Below are 9,819 nucleotides of genomic sequence, written 5' to 3'. Positions count from 1 at the left end.
GGAGAGTGAGTATCTTTAGTGCAGTGGTGAATTTATAGGAGCGCTACAAATGTTGGAAGATAAGAAATCCTTTCATCCTTTGTGTTCCAAGAAATGGCTCACTTGAAGAACCACCTTCTTCCTATGACTTAAATAAGATTCACAGGTGCTCCCTTTGTTTACCTATGATGTGACCAGAACGAATCCTCCAAATTCCTATCCTTTGGCACATAAATGATTAGCTGAACTGCTTGTCCTCACTGATCAATGAAAACAACCAAACTTTGGTTAAGATTCTCTCCTTCCTCCAAGACCTTTAACCCTTAACTTTGGCCTACTGACAGCCTGAGCTAGTGAACAATCCCTTCAGAATATATATAGGCTTACCTCAGGGTGAAACTTTCTCCAATCTAGGAGATCCCCTTTCATTTCATTTCACCACGTGGGGTTCTTTCTAACTTTCTCCACTCCTGTCTATAAAAGAAAACCCCTTTTGCCTGATCTTTGAGTCATTTGCAGATTTTGTGTTCATAGTGTTCTCCTTTTTGCAACAGTCTCTTTTTTTCCCTCACAGTAATAATTTTTAGTAAAGCCTTTCTTTACTAAGTCTGAATTTATTTAGACTTACTTATTTTTACTAATTGTTTAAAATTTAACTATGGGAGCCATATATGACCTATGGTATCATCGAAGTGAAATTGATTAATAGCACAGAGGGGCAGCCTTTCCACAGTTCCCTATGCCATAGTCATAGCTTGGCACAACAAAATAGACCTGACTAGAACATTAGCTGTATCCAGATAAACCTATGCAGACTGAGGATCTGAAAACTGATCGTGACTGATATGCTTACAGTCTAGGCACACTGGGAAGTTCAGAGTTATAATTGTTTATTTAATTGATTAATTTTGATTCTTCAGGTGAAGAAAGTTCATTGAACTGCGTAGTATCTAATCAGCAGCATATATAGGGTTTTCTTTTTTTTTTTTTTTTTTTTATTCCCATACCAATATTCCTTAGATGCAGCCAAATTAGCATGTTTCGATGTAGGTTTATGCAGGTCTATTTGTTTTTAATTTACGTTAATTTTGCATATTTGATTTAAATTTCATTCTAATTCTTATTTTTTCTTCAAGATTGTTTTTTATGACCTTTTAGCTTTTCAGTATATCCATTTAATCCATAGCTTATAAATTCTGCATAGTATTTATTAAGAATTTACTGCTTTTCATTTAGCTTCTGTGTCCCTAGATAGGACATGGAAGTTGCCTTTCTCCAAGTCTGTATTAAAAAACAATGCTAAAGCAAGCATAGTTGGTGAAAAATCTCTGGTACAAAAAATGAGAATGGGGTCACTGTTTAATTAGGCAACTCTATTTTAGTTAAGTTTACTAAATGAGACTGATTAATTTTCAGAATAGCTGGAATTATTTTTTGTCTCACCACAAGTGCATAGGAGATTGTCATGAAATCCTCTCAAATTCATGGTATATATAAAATTTTATTCCATTGTATTTAAAGTAGCAATATAATCATCATATTAATTTGTGCTTTTAGGATTACTAATGATTTTAAATATCTCTATATTAGCTAATGTGATTTTTTTCCCTGCAAATTATTTTCATTTGAGTTTTCCAAATATTTTTTTTTTTGCTTTGTAGATTTATTTTGTATACCCTAAATATCAATTTCTTGTGGTTTAAGAGGTGTCAAATATATTTCTTGATTTACATTATTTTTGTTTAATATAAATCCTTAATTTTGAGGTAGTCAAATTTGGTAGTTAAAAAACACATCTTTTGTACATTTTAGGCATTTTAAGAGAAGTTCACTCTAATGCAAAGATTTTCCAATTTTGCCTATTAGGTTACAATATGTCATTTTATATTCAGGTCTTTATTCATTTCAAGCTCACTTTTCTGTGTTCCAGAAAACAGAATCTTGCTTTATTTTTGACCGTGTAGTGATCCTGTTTTCTCAAATATGTCCAATTTACATTTCTTATCACATTAGTTTTTTGTAAGTTCACGTATATTATTATTCTTTGAGCTCTGTGTTTTGTTATAGAAACTTATTTCTGTCTAAACTGAGACTGTACAGTTTTCATAACAATGACTTTTAAAATGTCACAATATCTGGTAGGTTCAGATCTTTTCTCTTTGATGCTTTTTCGAAAATTCATGCAGTTATTTTTTACTTTTATTATATAGATTTTAGAAATTTTATGATTTTAGAACCAAATTATAACATCATGCAGATTAATTTATGAATTCTTTGAAAATGGATATTAAAACAAATATCATAGTTTTCCTTTTATTAAGATCTTTTAGATTATAATAGAGTATTAAAATTTTCTCTTTTAGTTTCTGCTAAATTCTTGATAATTTTTATTTTCCCCCAAAAAGGGATGTTTTATTATTTCCAGGATAGATTAATTATTACAATACTTCTCTAAAATGAAAACCTTCTGCATCGCAATTTATAGATGCTTTTCTTCTTGTCAGCCACTGGTCTCTCTTGTTTTAACAACTTAAAAATATTTTTATGGTTTGTTTCACGTTACAAAATAATAGTGCTCATCTAAACATGAAAATTAGAGAAAAATCTAAGCATAAATTCTACTACCCTAGAAAATTACTTTTAACATTTGAATTTCATTCAGTTTTTTTCTACCCCTGTGTTTGTTCCAGTGACTTAGATGGTGCATCTTCTTGCATTTGTTTTTTATAAAATCTACAACTTTAAAATTTTCAAGCAATCTAGCAATCTATATTTCTTTAATTGTCAAGATAAAATAGTATCTTTTTAACTTTCTCATATATCTAAATTACACAAAAAATATTATAAGTAGTTTTCAGGTCAATAGACACATGAATTTCTACTTAGGGTCTTTGTTGTATTTATGAAATACACAGTTCTTTGGAGCAATTTTAAGAACCTCAGATTAGGTTAAAAGGAAATATGTAATATAAACACTTTTCTGGGGCTTAATTTATCATTTTTGCACTTTCCACATTATCTTAATAAACCAAAAAACTTATTTTTCTGCTTTCCTACTATCCATGTAAGCATTGAGTTCAAACCAGTGCAAATCCTCTCATATTGATAAGAGATTATCTGATTATGTTATTTGCAGTGGATCCAATAGCATTAAAGGAAGGCAGTTTTTCTCCGTGATCGTAGGCAAATTATATTTGCTCAAGGATATATAACAAAATTGATAAGGGGGTATTACAAGAGATTTTGTCACCAAAAAAACTCTATTAGTTAGTAAATGTAAACATTGTTATGTGCCTACAATGTAAATATTTATGTTATCAATGTTAGTGTAATGGAAACCTTATAGAATACTGTATTTTGTCATTTTTATTTAAAATATATTTAAAGTTAGTTTTTAACCATATAATTTTATGTGGAATGCACCATCTGAAGAAATATTGTCAATAGCCTGAAATGAGTTGTAATTGAATTCAATATGAACCTCTTAGGTTTGACAAACTTTGTGAGACTAACCTGTGGTTTCCAAGATATCAGTCATGCCAAATCCAAATCTTTCAGCATGCAATCTACATTAATTTATTATTAGAAATTTTAGTCAAGGAAAATTAATAAAGTGTTAAAGTATTTTGTTCTTTTTCAGCTTTCATGTTCCCATTTCTATGTTGTAACAAAAGAAATGGACTACCGGAGAAAAATATCATGAAGACATCTATAGGAAGTCTAACGATGGTAACTATAAGTATAATGAAAAACATCTTAACTAAATGTTACTTATCTAAGACATAACATGTTATAAGTTGAATCCCCTCATTCATATATTGAAACTCTAGACCCAAGTTCCTCATAATATCTTATGTAGAAATAGGGTCATTACAGAGGTCATTAGTTAAGGCGAAGTGGTACTGGAGTTGGGTGGGGCCCTAATCCAGTATGACTGTTATACTTATAAGAAGACATTTAGAATAAACACATAGGGAGGAAACCAGGTGAAGATTGGAATTATAAGGCCAAAAGTCAAGGAATTATTGGGAGCTAGGAGGGAAGACTAGAGCTGATGCTTCCCTAATACCTTCATAGGTACTTTCACAGTTGAATTTTGATTCGTCTTCAAAACTGTGAGACAATAAATTTCTGTTCTTCAAGCCACCTAGTTTATAGTACTTTGTTACCCGAGCCCTGGCAACAAATACTTAAAACTATGTAAGTGGTTTTGGAATTGGCTAATGGATAGAAGATAGAAGAGTTTTGAGGTACATGACTGAAAAAGCTTAGATTGCCTTGAAGAGACTATTGCTGGAAATACGAATGTCAGAGGTGCATCTCATGAGGTCTCAAAAGTGAGAAACAATGTTATTGGAAACTGAATTAAAGGTAATCTTTGCTATAAAGTGGCAGAGAACTTAGATGAATTGTGTTCTACTGTTTATGGAAAGTAGAACTTATAAGCGATTAACTGTTTTTTCCTTACTGCTTATAATAAATGCAAAAGGGAAGAAATAGGCTAAAGAAATAATTGTTAAGAAAAAGGAACCAGAACCTGCAAAACAAATGAGAATGCATGCCCTGGAGAGAATGCCAAGGGAATAGTACAACAACTGTTTGCTAAAGAGGTTAGGCATTTGACATGCGGGTTTAGGTCAGCCATCTCAGCAGAAAAACTGCCAGCCTGGATTGACGAGGACAGTGATAGGATGAAATGAAGGAAGGCTGTTAGAACCATAAAACGGGCCCGTAGAGCTATTCATCTGTGAATATGTGTTAACCTTCAAGAAAAGGGAAGAACGATCCCAAAGTTGCATCTGGGACTCAATCCTCTTTGGTTACCAAAGGCAGAGCTACCTCATAGGGCCCATGGATGGGGAAAAAGCCCACTACATTACAGCAATCAGTGAAATCTCGGTGTCTTTTGATCATTGTTTTTAAGAAATTACGTATGCATGGGACTTTTTATTCAGAACACTGAGTGCCTTTGTATAGATACAGGTTAAGAGGAAACATTTTAGTCTTTTATGCAGGTAATTCCTCTATCAGCAGATGGAAAATGTCTTTTCTTAGAGCCCAGCACTAGAATTCTATTAGATAGCACACGAAGAGAGTTAATAGAGTTAAGCTTAAGATGACTTAATTTATGATAAGGAAAAGATAAAGGAGGATGAATGTTTCAACAAATACAATGTGAAGGTAGAAATGTTGTGAATAAAGAATATTTTTCTAAGGTTGGGGTAGCTAACATAATTGATGTCAAGTTACGTTATTTTATTGTGTTGGTCTAAAATCAAAATTCAGAAGTAATGCTTTGGTTTGCTTGATAGATTAAAACATTGTTTGCCATTTTCCTTCATATCTAAAATAACAATAACTAAAAGTTGGTTCTAATTAAATATATAGAGAAAATGATACCGAAAATATCTATCATTCAATACAATATTAGGCTGTGAACTAAACTTTGCGTAGAGGGTCCATGAGAGAGGAAGTAAAAATAATTCCTGAATGGCATAAAGCCTGGACTAGATTTTTGCGGCATATTGAGTCATTTCTCGACTCAGGGCTGCATTTCCACAGAGCTTTAGGGGTTTTTTTAGCTAATAGGGTGTGTCTGGATGGTTTAGTAATTTTTGTATGTGTGTGTTAGTTTCTAAGGATTATGAACCAGTTTATATTAGAGTGAAGCTTGTCATCGTCTGAAGGACTTTTGTAAAATTTAAAGGGACCATCAATTCTAGAAATATAGCTTTGAAATACTCACTTTATTTGTCTATATTACTGACACACTTATTACAGAAAGTTAACTCTTCAAAGTCAACAGACATTACCACTTATGCCAAATACTTTGTAGGCATAGGTTTCATAAAATGCTAACACAGCTTAGCTAATTTAGCAAAGGCCTTTGGAGCTTTTATTCAGTTTGCCTCCATTGTGAGGTTCTAATTAAATGTTTTATCTCATCAGGTTTAACTGTGATAAATTCCTGCTTTGAAAATTAATCTTTTGTCTTGGTTTCATTCTTATTTTCAGTTTAAGGAACATCATTCTAAATTAGGCACTGGCCTAAGTAAAACATATACTTTGTTTAATAAATACAAGAAGTACATATGTGTAAAAATGTTGAACGTAAATTATTGTCCTGCATATTAATTGATGACATAAATAACCTTTGACAACTTACTGGTGGTAAATAGTCATATGATGTATCTGCATTTTTGCTTGTAAGTCATTGTGAACTCTGAGAAGGAGTTTTATCAAAATGGATTTCCTGTGATTAACTGGGCCTGAGTTCAAAACGAGAGCTAGGGGTCATTTGTGACAAAGGCCTCCCTGTACTCTGAAATCCAGGAAGAACCACAGATTGAACTTTGAACTATCCCCTGCCTAATTACAATGTGTGAGTCAACAACTGCAGGGAAGTTCCTTACTCTGTCATCACTATACTACCACTCAACCAGTAGACTGCGACCTGTCCTGACCAATCAGAACTGCACAAATTATAACCCTCTTTGGCATCTATATGGACCTTTCTGAACTAATCAGACTTGGAATCCTCATTTGCGTATTGCACCTAAATGGGAACCTGGGTGGAGACTTTATGAGACTTTATGAAAGATGGCCTCTCCTTTGTCTCAGTGGAGCACACTTTCAATGTTCAACTGAGGCTACCTCCCCCCAGTTTCCAATCTACTAGCTTGAATAAAGTCTCATTTTTATACCTTTTTGGGAATTTTTGCTGACATTATTAACAATGAGATACCAAAAAATATATGTCCTAAATATTGTAAAAGATTTCAAACTTTTATGGAGATGTTAAAAAAAAATTTCAATAAATGTCTAGACTAATTTTTATTTTGTAAAAATCACATTATATATATAGGTATTTCCTATATTATCATATAAGTAGGTATTTCATTTAATCTTAAATTTTAAAGATTTTCTGTACATTGTGATCATTACCATAATAAAGACTTAGCCTAATTATAACTTTTCGCTGTTGTGATCGAAACAACTAATTTTTCTTTCTGCTAAAGAAAATTTGTAGTATCATTTGTACCCGTTCACAATTATTCTTTTGCAGATCTTTTAGAGATAAGTAGAGGTATGCACTAGTTCTACAATTCTCAGCTTCCAAAGTTAATTAAAGCCTTAAAATGTTTAAATTCTGAATATCTCAGAACTAAATTATTAATTAACTTACTCCAAATTTCCGTATCAAATGTGGCCTTTTATTACAAATGTTGATAGTTCGTTTTAAATGGTTTTGGAATTTTTAGCTCGAATTGAAAGGTTCTAGGATTACCATATTCGAATTGAGCTATTGGACCACTGGAAAATCAATGAGTCATTTACATCATACATATTACAGTTTTTAGTGATTAAGAGCATTTTAGTTAAAATACTTTTTTTTTAGCAGTCATTTTATTAAATTTATGACAGAGTTAGTTTACACAAGGTTTGGCTAAATTTTTTTGCAAAGATATGTAGATAGTAAAATATTAAGTTTTCTGGACCATATGGTCCCTGTCATACTGCTCAACTCTGTGGTTCTGTATGAAAGCAGCCACAGATAATACATAAATGAATTAGTGTGGCAGAATTCCAATAAAACTTTATTTACAAAAACTGGCACTAGCCCAGACTGGGCATATGGGCCCGTTTTCAGATGCTACTTTATACCATTTAAAGGGCACAATGTATATTTTCAGTTTTCTGTTATGCATTTCCTGCTTGTTACTACTTTTATTCAAAATGTCTAAAATTCAAATGCTATTTTGTATTTTATTTCTCTGCCTTTACTACCATTCTCATAATCCTCCAGGCACAAAATCTTAGTTATCTATAAACTTTTCCTCATTTGGACTCTCATGTTCAATCAGTTATATATTTTTTATAGGTTTCAGTACCACAGTATCTCAACTTTTATCTTTGCATTTTGGTTTTTTTTTTTCATGATGCTACTTAAATTTAATATTTAATACTCTTGCCTTGAACATTGTTAAAAAAAAATTCTAAATCATTTTCATCCTATTTTTTGCTCTCCAGTGTATTCATTCAATAAAACATATACTGGGCATTCGTTCAACCTCAAATGGTTTATTTTCTTGAACCCACTCCAGTCAGTGTTTTGTCTTTTCATTATGTCAAATTGCCCTTATTTTGGTCAACAGATTGGTAAATCCAGAGGTTAATTTTCAGTTATCGTTAAACTTGATCATTTGGTGGTATTTGACAGAGTAGTCATTCATTCCTCCTTGAAATATTTCTCTTGGCTTTCAGCACACTAATCTTCCTTGATTTTATCTCCAGTGTCAGTAGCTACTGTTTTTCTCTTCGCTCCTCAATTCTCTAATCTCTTACTGTTGAAATTCCCCAGAGCTGAGACCTTCCTTATTCAATAAAAGTCTGTATATATTTTCCTTTTATGATGTGGAAGGCTTAACTACTCTCTTTCCCTTTATGTACAGGTGGCCCATTTAAATGTTTTCAAAGGAATTGGAGGTTATTTTTTGCCATGAAAAAAGGAGGGAGTTCAATAAAAGTGAGTAATTTATTACATATTTAATAAGAGATTTCAGCATTATAAAATAGGTAGCAATTGCGTTTGTAATAGGTAGCAATAAAACTTTTTCCTCGAGGTAGTTATTACATACAGGGAATATGGGATCTTTAAAAGCAGCATAGTCTTTCTCGGAAGTCTAACCTATTCCATTGTCTAAGGGAGGCAGTCAGTTCTAAAATTTTGACATGAAAGAAATTATGTAGATTATTGTATATTACTGTGAAATCATTAATAGTTGTCAAAAATTAATAAACTAATAGTATCTCCGATAATGAGGCTTTAAATCTTTAAAAATAAATGGCTGACATTTAGTTTTAAGCTATACTATTCTACGATTTGAATTTTTTTAATGTTATTTATGTAGTCACTTGTGCAAATATAAGGTATTTTATTTAAATCCAATAAATGACTTTGATAATTGTGCATTTTTTTCCAAGAAAGATATGAAAAAGATGTGGTAATATGAATACTAAATAATTTATACTTTGAAAAAATATGTGGTATGTTCTGTAGTCAAATAGTTTGAAAATAAGGACATATTAAAGGGTGTGCTAGATTATTTCCAAAGGTGGCTGTCAACAATTTTTCCCATATACATTGGATCTAGACCAAATCCTTGTATCTGGGAAGACCCTGCATTGAGACCAATAGGATGTGACAGAAGTGAAACTATTTCGGATCTGGGCTGAGATTGTAAACACCTGGTACCATCCATTTACTCTCTTCGAATCCTGAGGTACCATGCTGGAGTGATCATACAGACAGAGAGTTGTCGGATCCACACCTAGCACTGAGGTGCCAGACATCTGATGGAATCCTTTTTGTATTCTTTGGTCACATCCGATCCTCTAGAAGACTGCAGACCGATGAAAGAACCTCAGCAGTAAAGCAGAGCAACCAATTAGCTAAACTCAGCCTAGACTGCTGAAAAGGTAAGTAAAATGTTATTATTTTAGCCACTGAGTATTTGACTGTTATGCAGTAGTAGATAGCATGATGGAATTGATGGCTGATACAAATGGGTGACTTTACTGGAAGAGTTCTTTGAGTCTTTAATCTGGCAAATATATTCTGATTCCTTACAATGGGATCTTTGCAGCAAATCTCTAGTCAATTCGAGACATACTATATAGAGTGTTAAAAATATTCAGTATTTTCCAAATATTTCTGATGTCCTAAAGCAGTACTACCCAAAAGAAATATAAAGCGAGCCACAGTTATAACTTAAAAATGCTATAGTCTTATTTTTAAAACTATGAAGAAACAAGTAAACATTATTTCCAGTATATTTT

General features: G+C 32.2%; 1 long non-coding RNA gene across 1 annotated transcript; it reads left to right on the top strand.

Moving 5' to 3' along the window:
• The first annotated feature begins 3,617 nt into the window (after positions 1 to 3,617).
• Positions 3,618 to 9,576, top strand: LOC118609387. The gene is made up of 3 exons (XR_004953391.1): positions 3,618 to 3,708; positions 8,433 to 8,506; positions 9,135 to 9,576. It is a non-coding gene; the product is annotated as an uncharacterized LOC118609387 (long non-coding RNA).
• Positions 9,577 to 9,819: the final 243 nt, after the last annotated feature.

Source organism: Rousettus aegyptiacus, unplaced genomic scaffold (genome assembly GCF_014176215.1).
Source record: "Rousettus aegyptiacus isolate mRouAeg1 unplaced genomic scaffold, mRouAeg1.p scaffold_m13_p_11, whole genome shotgun sequence".
In the NCBI taxonomy this organism is placed as follows: Eukaryota; Metazoa; Chordata; class Mammalia; order Chiroptera; family Pteropodidae; genus Rousettus; species Rousettus aegyptiacus.
Note: the sequence above shows the minus strand (reverse complement) of the source record. Positions and strands in the feature narration are given on the sequence as shown.